Source organism: Amborella trichopoda, chromosome 6 (genome assembly GCF_054954075.1).
Source record: "Amborella trichopoda isolate Santa Cruz 75 chromosome 6, AtrichopodaSantaCruz75HAP2 v2.0, whole genome shotgun sequence".
In the NCBI taxonomy this organism is placed as follows: Eukaryota; Viridiplantae; Streptophyta; class Magnoliopsida; order Amborellales; family Amborellaceae; genus Amborella; species Amborella trichopoda.
The window spans coordinates 30,129,217-30,144,530 of NC_142341.1; positions in this window are offsets into that span (position 1 = coordinate 30,129,217).

Consider the following 15,314-nt stretch of genomic DNA (forward strand, 5'->3'; position numbering starts at 1 on the left):
CAGCGTGAAGCATTTCAAAAAACAATTTTCAATCAGAATGAACAAATGCCCAATCAAAATAAAATAAACACATTAAAAGAAAGGAGGAAATGAAGGAGAATAAAATATCGAAACAGGCCGGATGGCTCGGGCTTCACGAGCCTTCAAGAGCTTGCCTGTATCAGAACTGGTTCTTTTTGCCCTTGTGGTCCAGATTTCAATCAGCAAGTCACTAGTAGTAATAGGGTGGTTGTGTCCTAGAAATGGTTTAGATCTAGCATTGTTGTGGCCCTAGGCCTAAGATTACTCAAGCTTAAGATGAGGGTTAGGGTTTTCTCAAAGAAGATCTCTCTACTCTCCTAGGATTTCTCTTCCAGCCTAAAGTTTCTAAAGTCTCGTCCCCCCTCAACCCTCTCTTTTTTCATCCTTTTATGGTCACCCAAAGTGAGTTCAAACCATTCTTTATTTTTTTAAAATTTGGATTTGACTGATGCAGATGGCATCATGCGGCCAAACGACCCACAAGATAGGTCTAAAAACACGAAAAGTGATAAAAATGTGTTTGGGGAAAACAAGTATGGGTGGCACAAGTTGTGTCGCCTGGGCATAACGCCCCGTGTCGCATAAACCAAAAATTCTCCAAATTGAAACTTTTCTTTCAAGTGTGTTCCATAGCCTCTTGTGAAGCTACCAAAAAATATTTGGTTCAAAACAGATTTGTTTACAATGAGTTAAGAGGCATGGGCGAAGTAGGCTCGAATCCTTGAAACGTGAGGCAGTCTACCAAGTTAGGGCCACTCATCAGCCTGATAGGGTAGTCCAAACACTCCATCAAGGATCTCTAAGGAGATGGCGAGCACCTTGGTCAGTCCGCCGAAGAAATCATCCTCCTTAGCCACCAGTCCAGGAAGAATTCCTCAGGCCCCTTCCTCTATTGTCGACCTTGCGAGACTTCATCCCAAGTAGGCAAGCAGCCCTTGACCCCCGTCTCTTTCTGGTTTTCTAACGTGATGTCTGATTCGTCTCGCTGGGGTGGCAAACAACTCTAACTTGGCGAACCACTTCTCCTCTTAAGGACCTGAGTCTGCTTCGGTCATGGTAGGTTATCCATGGCTGGGAATCTGAGGGTTCCGTAGAGTCTGAGTCATTGATAGGATGGTCCTGGTTTGTGAGATCTTCTTGCCCCTATGGAAAAGTGATTTGAGGATTAGTTTCGGGGAGACTGTAAAATTCTTGACACTCCTGCATCTTCTCTATGAATATATGAAGGAAATTTGTGCATTCTGACAAATAATGACCTCTTATTTGATGGAATGGGCATCAAATATCTTCAGTCCCCTTAACAAGGCGGCGGGGTTGCCTTGCTACTTCGGTGTGATTATGCATTCCTGAAGCATTATTCTTGAATGGTTACGGCATGGAAGACCTCAGTTGCCCCGAAGGTCTTCTTCAAATCTTCAAGCTTTATCTGACCTTTCAGAATGGGGGCCTCAATGATATCCTTTAGCGTGTAGAAGTCATGTGTGGGATGATTGATCCTCCGATGGGAGGCACAATAATTCGCCTGAGTGTCAAGGCCAGACTGCTCAGGAAACTTGGTTTCTGGAAGCTGGATCATATTCTGCTCCAATAGTAACCAGAACAGCGTAGGGACCCATTCCTTCTCGAAGGGATAGACTTTGTTCCTATGTTTGGCGAAATAATTATTTCGATCAAGGTTGGCTAGTGGAGGTACCCGATTGTATGACGCTTGTTGCTTGCCAGGCTAGGGTGTTACTATTGTCGCGGTTACCCCTTTAGAGAGGTCCAACATTTGGGAGGGAGCCTTCTTTGAATCAATGACCATGACGGCTGCACTGATTACCTTTTTTTGTTGGCTACCCCGTGTGTTATTCTGAGAACTAGCATTGCTCTGGTTGTTTGTTGAACTTGTAGATGGTTGACGTGTCCCACCATGATGGCATGACAATCTTTCTATGCGAACTTATTTAGAGATCAACTCTAACATGAAGGTCAAATTTGAGGCCTCGACATGTAGAGCGATTTCAAGTCGCATGTTCGCAAGCAAGTCTGGACTGCTTCCTTCTCAGGCATAAGATTAGGATGGTGAGAAGCCAAGTTTCTCCATCTTGATATGAACTGATCCATGAGTTCATCTGGTTCTTGAGTCAAGGTGAGAAGTTCGATAGTTTGAACCTCTCTCTCGATCTCATAGAAGCGTTGATAAAATAGTTTCTCCATCTCCTCCCATGTATGCACCGAGTTTGGAGAAAGCCGGGCATACCATTGGAATGTCAGACCATCAAGGGTCTCAACGAACTGTCGGAGAAGAAGTATCCCATCAGCCACTGTTTCCTGACATGCCTCCTGAAAGTGGGAAATATGCTAGTTTGGAGAGGTCAACGTTAGTGGCAGCTGAAGGTTGTGAGCTTGACGAGTCATACGTGGTAGATCAGTCAGTAAGGGGTGAGCATGCCTTGACTGAACTCTACTCCTGTACACAGATCGTGTTTGGACCAGTTCTCGACAGTCTTGGGACCGTGGCTGCTGAGTGGCAGGGTCTTGTTTTGCGACAGTAACCATAGCATAGGGCTCATGGAGCTCTTCTTCAGGCTTCATTATATGAAGGGGATAGAAGGGATTCAGGTGAAGAGGGTCATCAAAATTGGCAGTTTTGACCGCCTTGGTCAACTCTCTAGTAAAAATTCGTAGACCTCCAAAGCATTTAACGTTTAGGTTTTGATGGACCTCGCGCCAAAACTATGATCTAAGTCACGACAGGTCAACTCTTCTGGCACAGGAGAGAGATGATTTCATCAACTACGATAATGGATGAGGGTTAGGAACTGGAGTCATCTTGGGCCGGGGAGGATAAAGAACTCGATCTTCCATGAGGTCCATGCCCCGAGCTCTCTTATGAGCTCTAGAGGCATGACTTAAGTGATAGGGCTGGTTCAGGATGGTGCTCTTGGGGAAATCCTTCAAGTATCAAGGCTAAAGGTGCTTGCACGATGAAGAAAGAGCAGACACGAGCAATGTTGGCTCACAAGGAGGCATGAGTTGAGGGCGAGGGGACGCCTGAGATGGCGACGCGTGTGTGCCCTTTGAAGAAGGATCTCGGGGGACCTAGGGGTCCACCCGGGCTCGTGCAGGTAATCTGGCCTTAGGTCGAGAACTATGAGTAAGTGTCTGTAAGAGAACGAGTGCAAGCCTACCCCTTATAAGGTGCGCTTGTGTGTGCATAGTATGACGAAGAGGTCATCTCCTGTGTACTAAGGTTGGCATAATAATGGTGTTGCCCCAAGCAGTGAAATGCATATAAGTAGCGTGCATAGGACTTGGCCTTGGAAGGTTCGATCTTGGACACAGACTCGAGGTAACAGAGGGATTTCCCAGAGGTGTGGCTCGAGTGGGTGACCCATGAGCCTTGTGGTGTGTGTGAGGATGGAGACCGTGGGGTTTCCGCCTCTAAGTGTTGAGCCTCTAGGGATAGAGACCAATGGTGCAGAAATGTGGGGGGTAGCCTTATGGTGACCCACAGAAGCAACGGCAACTTGCTTGCCTTTTGCAGAAAGGGATTGGGCAGCCTTCCGCCATACCTCAGGAGCTCAATCGGCAAGTGACTTGCCGGTGGCTGGCTGTATGCTGTGTGGGGCAACTTAAGTACTGCTCATGCAGGGCACCTTGGTGGAGTTTCCACCAGAGCGAAGCGATGAGGAGTAAGGGACGTTCAAGTCCCTCCTCACACCGATCCAAGTTAAGACCTGGGAGCTAGACAAGGGTCTTTGCTCAAGAGGATGGTTGGGAACAAAGTCGAAGGACCTTGTTCCCTGGGACACTCTCGAATAAGAGGATAAGAAAATCCCCAATCCGAAAAAATGGGTTACAGAACCCAGCAGCCATAAGTGAATATGAAGAGAGAATGAAAGCAGATAATAAAAGAACATACTAGCCAAATAAGAACGATCTGACTAAGGGGTCGTAAGTCCTTAGTGGAGTCACCAAGCTGGTTAGGTGCCTCAGTCTTGCCCTACGGATCTTGAAGGATCTGGCAGCATGTGTCTCTGGTTTTGGGGGAGACCCGGGATGTTTATGAGATCGCTCTCTCGGGAACCTCGTTTGAAAACGGGGAAGGTGTTACCAATCGGTGAGAGAGGAATTTTAAAGGTGGGTTCGAGACTTACCTAGGCTGACTCGCGTGCGCGCCCTCATAGATCATGAAGAAAGCCCCCCAATAATCAAAATGATTCGGAATCACCTCCCTTTGCTTGTATTCTTCTTATTTTTTGCTTTTCTGCAATCACACACTTATATGGCAAAGGTTATGGGATAGGTGGGTCAGACCTCACCCTTTTCCTCTCTGATGAACGTACACAACCATGCGCATTCAAAAAGAAGAAAAAAAGACGACGGGAGAGAAGAATTCAACCAAGCGAGAGGATCAAAGCGGTGACTAGGCTGGTTGATAATTGACCTAACGTGGTTGCCAAACAGGCTCGGTAACGAAGACCGGCTCATCGGATCCCCACTAGACATTATTACCAATATCGACCAGCTAAGAACGATGGTCGACCTGGTGTGGCAATAAAGCGGGCCAAGTGATCCTGATGCAACAACAATATGGCTGAACGACAGGCCTGCCATGAGATGCTAACCTCAATCCCTCTTGATCGAATGCAAGTATAGCAAATGAATGGTTTGAAGAGAAGAAGGGAATAGACAGAAGGAGAGGGAAGAAGGAAGAGAGGAGGGAGAAGAAACGAGAGGAAGATGCAGTCGGTGCTAGATATAGTCGACTGCTTCAGGAGATGAGAGAGGGAGGAAGCTATCCGCACTAAGTCTCACTAACTGACAAAAGAAGAGAGAGATCCAGTCTGTGCGAGGTCTCGTTGACTGACAGAGAAAGAGAGAGAAAATTAGTCGATGTGAGGCTTCACTGACCGACAGCGAAAGAGAGAGAAAACCAGTCAATGCTAGGTCTCACTGACTGATAGAGGAGGAGAGAGAAACCCAGTCGGTGTTAAGTCTCACCGATTGAAAGAGTAAGAGAGAGAAACTCAATTAGCGCTAGGTCTCGCCGATTTATAAAGAAAGAGAGAGAAAACCAGTCTGTGCTAGGTCTCGCTGACGAATAGAGGAAGAGAGAGAAGACCAGTCGGTGCTAGGTCTCACCGAGTGATAGAGGAAGAGGGAGAAATCCAGTCGGTGCTAAGTCTTGTTGATTGACAAAGGAAGAGAGAGAACACTAGTCGCCCTTAGGTCTCGTCGGCTGACAGAGGAAGAGAGAGAAAACCAACTGACGCTAGGTCTCACCTACTGACAGAGGAAGAGAGAAAAACCAGTCAGCGTTAGGTCTCGCCGACTGACAGAGGAAGAGAGAGAAAGCCCAATCAGTGCTAGGTCTCACTGACAGACCGAGAGAGAGAGAGGAGACCATCGGCGCTAAGCATCGTCGATTGCATCAGAAGGGGACACATGGAGATAGAGATGTGAGGAGAAGACGGAGAAAGAGACAAAGGAAAGAGAGAGAAAGAGAGAGAGAGAGAGAGAGAGAGAAGAGAGAGAGATAGAGAGAGAGAGAGAGAGAAAGAGAGAAAGAGAGAGAAGAGAGAGAGAAAGAAGGAGAGAGAGAAGAGAGAGAAAGAGAGAGAAGAGAGAAAGAGAGAAAGAGAGAGAAGAGAGGGAAAGAGAGAGAAGATCAGTAAACACAAGGTCTCACCGACTGATAGAGAAAGAGAGAGAAAACCAGTCGACATTAGGTCTTACCGACTGAGAGAGGGAGAGAGAGAAAGCCCAGTCGACGCTAGGTCTCACCAACTGATAGAGAGAGAGAGGAGACCAACCGACACTAAGCCTCACCGGTTGCATCAAAAGTGGACAAATGGAGATAGAGATGAGAGGAGAAGATGGAGAAAGAAAAAGAGAAAATAGAGAGAGAGAAAGAGAAAGAGAGAAAGAGGGAGAGAAGAGAGCGAAAGAGAGAAGACTAATCGACGTGAAGTCTCGTCAACTGATAAAAGGAAAGAGAGAAAATCAGTCAGCGCTAGGTCTCACCGACTGATAGAGGGAGAGAGAAAGCTCAATCGGTGCTAGGTCTTGCCGATTGAGAGAGAGAGAGAGAGAGAGAGAAGAGACCAACCGGTGCTAAGCCTTGCCGGTTTCATCTAAAGGGGACAAATGGAGATAGAGATGAGAGGAGAAGATGGAGAAAGAGATAGAGAAAAGAGAGAGAGAGAGAGAGAGAGAGAGAGAGAGAGAGAAGAGAGAGAGAAAGAGAGAGAGAAGAGAGAGAAAGAGAAAGAAGAGACTGAAAGACTAAACGAAAGAGAAGAGAAAAAGAGAGAGAGAAAAGGAGAGGTAGAGAGAGAGGGAGGAGAGAGAAAGTTGTCTACTCGAAGAGTATCAGTCATTTTCTTCTCTCACCTCTCTCTCTCCAAGATGTACTCACAAGCTCTAGCAAGGAATCAAATTTTATTCAATCTTCAAACCATCAACTGAAGGCCAAGGGTCCTTTTATAATGAAGCAGTAGTTGTTTATATAGAATTTTACCCTAACATGAGTGGATTGATCAAAATTTCACCTAACTGTTGAAAATTAAGATTTAATTGAATTAAAAGATATTATAAAAATGGGTGCAAAATGAATTTTTTGTCCTTGCTTAAGAATGTGTGGAATTCTTGAACAGTCCCTAGTATTGCTTAAGAACTTACGTGATCTTTCGTGGCTCACTCGGGGTTGCTTTAATGCCCGTTTGATAATATTGTTGTTTCTTATAGGTCTCAACATGGCGATCATATTGATACTAACTTTGAGCCATGAATCATGTTTTTGAGCCATGATCACGAGACTTGAAATTTGTTTGAATCTTGAAATCTTCAGATCGATACTGTGCTCATTCCTTGATGTTTTTCTATAATATTTTCATCGTAGTGCATTAATCATGCTTTTACGATCGTGTGGCAACAAACGGGACCCGATTTAGAGCCCGTACGAAGATTTCACAACTTTTGAGTTTTTACCAAAATCTACAATCCTGCAACCAAAATTTTAGTTACTTCGTCGGCTTCGTGAATGAAATCTGACCATCCATCATGTACGGGGTACAGATCAATGATAGCCTTGGACCTTACGCACATAATGGAATTGGTTTGGCGTTGATCCGTTGAGCGAGCGTCGTGATTTGGTCCATTGAGCGAGGTGTGTTGCTGCTGAATTTTCTGCAATTTCTTTACGGATCGACAACTTATCTCTAGCTTTTCTCCCTGCTTGGACATCGTCTCAGGACATGCCACATATGGAATTCTTCGTCTTGATGAGATGAATACGCTTATCAAAATTGGCAGCGATCCGACTCGAAACGAGTGATTTATGAACCCCAAAAGTGACTGCCCGTGACTGTAAAAACAACCATCTTTAATGGTTTTTTGGTGCAGTGAGGCCACACGGGAATAGTGTGCGACCCCTCTTGTTTCAATGTTTTGCTCATATCTTTGTTTTGGAGTGGCCGATTAAGCTGAAACTTGGCCCATAGGGGTTTTCTACCATACCGAATCTAATGGCAGTGGTCCCATAGTGATTTGAAACAATGAAAAAGTAGTTCTAGTTGTAGGATCTTTTTCAGGGTGCTAGAGGCCATTTTTCCAAAAAATGTTTCTTTGCGTTCATTACCTTAGACATGTTTGATTGCGATGAAACATGGCAAGTGGTCTTTTGAAGTATTTGTAACGATCGTGACTTGTTCTTAAGCCTTATGAGATAGTCGGGAATTTTCACTGTTTTGTAGGCTTTATTGCCCTGCTTCCTACCAGGGATCAAGGTGTTGCAAAATACGTTCAAATAGTGTTGCCACCAAGTCTATTGTGTGTTTCTATCAATAGGGCCCCTTTTGCAAGAGGTAGGGAGGGGAATGTATCCCTCGCGTCCCTTAGGCTTGGCTGCTCTTCCGAAGTCACAGGGAGACCCTCATCGATCGATGTTAGAGGGACCACTTTTTTTCATCTCTTTACATCTTGAAAGAGATGACAGAGAGATTTCAACATGTCTTCCACATCCTCATGGGAGGATGGAACAGTTTCCCTCAACTCAGGGTTGGTTCAGGAATTTGCTGACAGCTCCAGCTCCTGGGGCCATAGTGTGCTCGTAAAATAATACTTTGCATCTGCGTAGTGTGTCTCAGCAATTGGGAGTGGCCTTTTATCAGCATAGACCACATGTTGTCTCCCGTCTCGGCCGTATTTGAAGCATTTGTGAAGTTTGGATGGAACCACACCATGCTCATGGAGACAAGGGAGACTCAATAGGATGTTATACGAGGTGTCCATGTGGATGATGTTGAAGAGGGTGTTGGCACTTAGATCCCCGATCTTGAGTTTGAGCCAGATCGTGCCCGCCGGTTTCTCACCGGCTTGACGCTAGTTTCTCATCGGCTTGATTGAATCCTTGAACCGTTAAGCTAATAGGTTCGAGCTGATCTATACTTAATCTAATCTGATAAAGGATCCTTTTGTGCATCAGATTCACAGCAGACCCTCCATCTAGCATGATGCGATTGATTGGATAAGCATGTAACTTGCCTGACTCAAAGAGAGGGCAGTTGTGTGTTCTTTCCCCGAGTTGTAATTCGTCATCTGAGAATGTAATAGTCATGCAATTATTGAGTATGGCAGGGTCCACCTCAACTCACTCGACTTCTATCTCATACACCTCGAAACTGCAGAGTGCTTGAACTAGTGCCATTCGAAGGTCTTTGGATAGCATGAGGGCATCGTAGATGCCCAGGAGAGTAGGAAGTTTCCTTAGATGCCCAACTACATCGTATTTGACCTTGTTGGCTTCGGGCGGGATAGTCCCCCGGTGCTCCTTTGCCTTGAGAGGAGCAGATGGCGCTGGGGCGGCCCCTATTTGAGGAGGATTCGTCCCAATCCTCGGGGGAGAGATAGTCTCCTCAATAGGCTTGGGTGGGGGAGTTCGGTTGCATTGCACGGTCGGAGAAGGCACAGTGGGAGTGGGATAAGATAGCGGGTGCACGGGTGTGGATGCTTCGACGGGGAAAGCACCAACGTCGATCTGACGTGTCGGCGTAGCCTGCGGTTGTTCAAAGGGCGAGGGGGACTCGCCTAGCGGGTGAGTTGACTTGGAGTAAGGGATCGGCGATGGTCCAAGGTATTTCACGGTTTTGGATGGTGGCAGTTTCTGATCGAACTTCAGCCTCCTTCCCGACCGTAGGAGCATCCAATCCACCTAGGTTATTGTGCATCCCTGGTGAAAGACCAGCATGTGACATGCCTCGTAGTTCGGGGGGATGCTTGGTCAAACTTCCCCATTGCCTTGCTTCGAGCTGGCCCAAGGGGTTGCTGGCCCCGTACCACCATCGATATCGATGCTCGAGGGTCTCTGGGGCACGTTCTGGGTCGGTTGAGCATTGGTGGCACACACGCCACCACATACAGCAAGCACCCTGCTAATAGCAAGTAACTTGCTGGTCCCACTGTTCAGGGCAGACCGAAGGCTGCCCCTCCCTCTCCTGTGACTGACAGTTCATCTGTCGTTGCTCTTGCGGGTCGGTGCGAGGCTGCCCCCCGTTCTCTATCACTTCAAGCCCCTGTAACAAGAGGCTCGACACCAGGAGGAGGTGACTCTGAAGCTACCACCTCACACACACCCACCAAAGCTAGTGGACCATCCATTCTAGCTACACCTCAGGGCAACCCTCAAGTTACCTCGGCACACTGTCAGGGTTCAGCTCTTCTTGGACGTGGCCCTGCACATCTCTTGCATGCACACCCCATCGAATCAGGGCAACCCTCAAGTTACCTCGTGACAGTGACAAGGTTCGGGTCTTCTGGAACCTAACCTGCACATCTCTTGCATATACACCACACCACTCGGGGCAACCCTCAGGTTACCTTGGGACACTGTTAGAGTTCGTCTCTTCTTGGACCTGGCCCTGCACAGCTCTTGCATGCACACCGCACCACTCGAGGCAACCCTCAAGTTACCTCAAGGCATTGTTAGGGTTGGCTCTTCTTGGACCTGGCCTTGCGCACTCATGCAATGCATTGCATCGCTTGAGGCAGCCTTGTTGCTACGTCTGCTGGAGCACATGAGGGGGAACCTCTTAGTCACCCCTCTCAGCACATGCCTGCTCACTCTGTGAGAGATGGTCACACGACCATTCCATCATACACACGTGCTCACGGCACCGGACCTTTTAAGGTCAGACATGCTACTCGAGCTTGGGTTGACCTCCAATTCACCTGAAGTCCTTCAAGGGGTGCACATGTACCAATCTCCCCACATGTCGTGAGCACACCTTTGCACTATGCACACATGCACAAATCCAAAACTTCCCCTAGTTCAGAGGGCAAAGAAAAGGACACCATTAAAGACTTCCCTTTCGAAGATGAGAGCCCTTTCTTCCCCCTAACTCCCCTTGATGCGAATGATGCTGGAAAAGCATGGCATGAGGTGAACATCAAAAAGGTTACTCGTCAGTTATCTATGAAGATCCAAGTCCCACTCAGGGCAAAGACGAGCCTACAAATGGGGCAAAGAGCCAGTCTTTGCACCGATGGTGAGAGAGATTTTACGACTGGAGCGCGAATGCTCTTTTCGCCGCTTAGGGGGTTCGAGGATACACCCTAGCGGATAGCCCTCTTAGAGCAATTACGAAGTCCTCCGGCTGCTTGTCAGCGCGGTTTGGACGGGGGCCCTCTTCAAGCTCGTAACCTCTCTCTTTAAACAAGAGAACATTGACTGTGAGCATTTTTTATGCCCTTTCATCATGTTGTGATGGCCTTTTCACTCGGGGTGAAAGTCCGACCATATTTGTGAACTTTGTTTGACAATGCTTCTTTGAGTTGCGTTGTTCCGGTTCCTGACTCTGCTTGTAAATCAAAGCGGAGGCTGTCACAGTCGTTTTGTACCAAGTTTGGGCTGATTTGGTCTTGGTTCGTACAATTTTCCAATTTGGGAGACTATTGGAAAAAGATAATCTGACAACCGACAGAATTCACCTCTCTTATGACCTGGGGACTTGCGTTCATCGAACCTTGGATTGACTGCAAGAGTTGTACCAGTGTGTAACTCTTCGCGAGGTGGTTGCATTGAACTCGTCTTCGCGGTGGTCCAAGGTTTATATGTTGACCTATGTTTCACCAAATCTGAGGCTTCTTCTTCTTGAACCCTGGTCATGCGGGAACCTTCTTCCTTGAAGCAATGCGGTTCTCGGTCACGCCACAGTGTGTGTCGTAGGTCAAAATGACGGGGTTGGCATGATTTAGCATATATCAAATTTTGATCTCTCTCCGATTTCAAAGGCAGGCACTGTGGGTTGGCGAAGCTGCTGTCGGAAAGCACTGTCGCAGTCCCTATTCCGGGGACTAGTTTGGTGAAGCCCCACCATGATAGTGTAAAACCCGCCAGTTGCGAGGCCGCATGAGCATTGACCCCTTCGGGGAGGTTCGATTGAGCCTAAATTTGATCCTCGGGATGGCAGTGGCTTGGTACAGTTCTGCAGCCGCTAGTATAGGGCTACAATTAAAGGGTCCTTCTTCAGTGCAATGGCACCGCACCCAGGTCACGTGGCCCAAGGCATTATTTTTTGGCACAACATTAGTCTGCGAGTGCCTGGTGTACCTGCGAGACCAACCTGTCCTCCGCACTCCCCTTATTTGCATGGGCGATGAAGTAGGTTAGAAATGACACACGACAATGGATTGTGATGAACCTAAGCTAAGTGTATGGCTAGGTTAAGTATGCTTAGTGGGCTAGGGTGTATGGGTGGTTTGGGTTAGATAAGCTAAGTGCGATGCATGGTCTATGGTTTGATAAGGAATGGGTAGTAGGGTGTATGGTGAATAAACTAAGTGTGGTGTATGGATTAAGAATAGGTATGTTGTAGGGAATAAGGATAAGTGTGGACTATGGGTGATGTAGCTATGGTCTTGGTATGGACTATAGTCTAAGTGTGGATTAGGGGCTAGAATTGGGGTGGTATGGACTATGGTCTTTCTTCTCTCTCTTTTATTCTTCTTCCAACCTATCTTGCTTTCATTCTCTCTCTACCCCTTCTTTCTGGTTACTTTCTTTAGGAAACTCTTTGGATAGTGACTTCTCGATGGGCTAGACCCGTAGACTCCGCTACCCTAAATCCTCTAGGATACTTGGACTTAAACCCTAGTATCTTTCTCGTCTCTGGTAATAGCTCTTAAGAGAGGTTACACTGGAAGGCTGCCCAATTTCTGGATCAGTTTTCTCCTTTCTCTTCTCTATTTCTTCTTCCTCTCTATCTACTCTCAATCCCTCTAACCTTCAGATTAGAACCGCCCAATCTACCTAAGAATTACCTAATAGGAGGACGCTACAAGAGGTGAACTGTGAAAGCCATTATCAACGTGCGAATTCTAGTGTTGTGTAATGAGGTAAGGGAATCGAATTCAAATTGAACTGCAAGGACAACAGGAGGGCTTTCAAAATGAGCTAAGAGGGCTTAATGCCCTGATGCGTCCCACAAACCCAACCGGTGAGGTAGGTGCTCGAGTCCTTCCTTGTCGTCTTAAAATCCTCTCTCTGTTGGTACCTATCTGCACCTCGCACAAGCGCGCACACACGCACATGGGCCCTGTAGTTGTTCGAGAGGGGGTTGTCAAGCCACACACCTTCAAGCCCCCCGAACGACGAAAACCATGGCCCAACCAAGGTTTTGTCAAGGGTTAGAGAGGTAACTCTATATCTCAAAATCTTTGATGTAACTTTCATTGGTATAGTGGATTTCTATTTGTCGTGACCCTTGATGTAGCCCTTCTGAGGTGAACCACGTAAATCTTTATGTTCTTGTGGTATGTATTTCATATTATATTTTTCGTACTTTATTTGTCAAAAATCAACCCATCAGGTTTAAAGCTTCTATGCATAACACTTTTATCTTACCTTTCTATGCTTCTCCTTGAACAATCTGTCCTTACATCTCCCCTATCCTCCACGAAAGGCTTCTTTCTTATCTTTTCGAATTTCTTGATCCTTGCCTTCAGAAACCATGGTAACCCTCTGAATAAAACTTAAGTTCAAAACTCCCCTTTCTTCCTGCATATATTGTTCCCATCTCTTATTATCTCCATCCATTAACAATTGGATGGAGATAATTCCACTTAGCGTGATTCTTTGTAATGGATTCACGGTGTACTTTCCAAATGTGATTTTGGTTAGGATTTCTTTGAGAAATGTATACAAGGAGACTATCTGCTTTTGTCAAAAGGAGGTCACACACACCTAAAAAAAATAAGGAGATCGCAATCTTCATTGATCACACGATTTGAATTTGAGTCGTTGAGGATGTGTTATTGTTTGGGAACAAAGTGCAAAATAAAATTTTTCGGATATTGTAACTCACTTTCATTTATTGAATTTCACATCTAATAGCTAGAAGTGATTGTGACCTTCATATACCAAAAATAAATTAGTCTCATACTATATAATTCTATTTTTTTATACAACTTTGATATTATTGTGACTTTCTTAGATGGTCCCATGCCTCCGTCTAAATTGGGGAGAAACATCTAAGATGGGCCGACCCCTATCTCGCACGTTGAAAATGATCCTTTGCTTGCCTAATGGTTCATGCATGATCACTAGTAAGCAGGAATGGACCAACCACTGGAGCCACATTCTCCTCTAAGAAAAAAAATAGGGCGCCAAGGGGAACATAACAGAGAAAAACTTTATATAGAGCTGAGGCTCTAAACAATCAAATTAGAGCCTACCTCAAAAATTTCACTAGAAAAAGTTATTTTGATGCCCCAAAATCCTTAAAATAATCATTTCAACAGCAAGTTGCATGGACATGATAAACAAATGGATTTCAAGTTTTGAAAATAGTCCATATTGTAACTCATTTTTGGACTCTCAATTTTCCTAATTTTCAAGTTTTCATAGATATGCTCGATCTACACAATTTTTTAGGATTTAAAATTTATAATTAAATATACAAATATATTTTAGGACTATCACAAAGATTTTCGGTATTAAAACCACATTTCTCTACACAATTTAAATGTGCGCTTTATTTGTTTAGAGCTTCGGCTCTATACTAAAGGAAAAGAAAAAACACACATGTTAATAACCACGTGCTTGTTACCCGACAATTTGGACTTGTCAGATGAGAAATGGAACAGATAGTTTCATGCCACGTGGCGCTACACGCCAAACAATATCATATTTGGCTTCATTCCATTTCCTCAAACTTTCGGCCTGCGAGATTTAAGTGCATTGCACCGACCAAATTTCCACGTTTCCACCAACAAAGTCGACAATTTTTCTTTTCATTTCCAACGGTAAATTCCATTTAGAAAAACTATCAAAAACTCAATTCCAGTGAAAATGACAATAGTATCCTTGCCATATTCCCAACCGTGTTAAGCTATTGAAATTTCCTTATGTTGCAACATGGAAAAGAGATGGTGTGGTTGTGAAATGATGTAAAGGTTCTGTTATAGATTTTAATAGAATTATTAATGTTTTTCACAAAAATAAAAAAAAGGTCAAGGAAACATATCATCACCATTATTTGAGTTTTATCCCAATTAGTTTGGTCTTCACCAATGATTCGGTGATCCGGATCACCGATTCTGAAAACCGGTCTAAATTATTGTGTCGACAATTTGGATCGATGGATCATTAAAATTAGCCGAATTTGGCCTTAAAAAAATTTCAAAAAAGTTTTAAAACTTGTTATAAATATTGCATTGAGCTTCCAAAAATAAAAAAGGGTGTAGTGCATTATGGACTTTCAATATTTTACAAAAATATATAGATATTGAGACATCATTTCTTGTCTAAGTGTCATTGATAAATAGTTTTAATACTAATTTTCATACAATACTTTTATAAAGTTTTCGATACTCATTTTGTGATTTTTGGTGAAGAGATCATGATTTTTTATACTAATTTCAAGGTACTTACTGCTATATTTTTGTACTTATTTTATTCTATTCTTTGTGATTGTTATACTATTTTTGTGATACTATTTGTGATTTTTATGCTAATTTTTTATACCCTCTCTCACTCTTTTCTCTCCTAAAATTGATTTTAGAGAGTGGCAAAGGAAAAAAAAATTAACCACATAACCTCCATATTAGATAAAGAAGGAAAAATAAGTAAAACGAGGTCTTTTTTTTTTGGACAATGAAATAAAACAAGATTTTTTTGAAGGCCTAGAGTGAATGTCCAATTTAAAACAACAAATATTTAATGTTATTACATTTTATTTAATGTTTTATTTAAAACTTTAAAAAATAAACAAGATTTTATTTAAGGTTTTATTTCAGAGCAATGATTT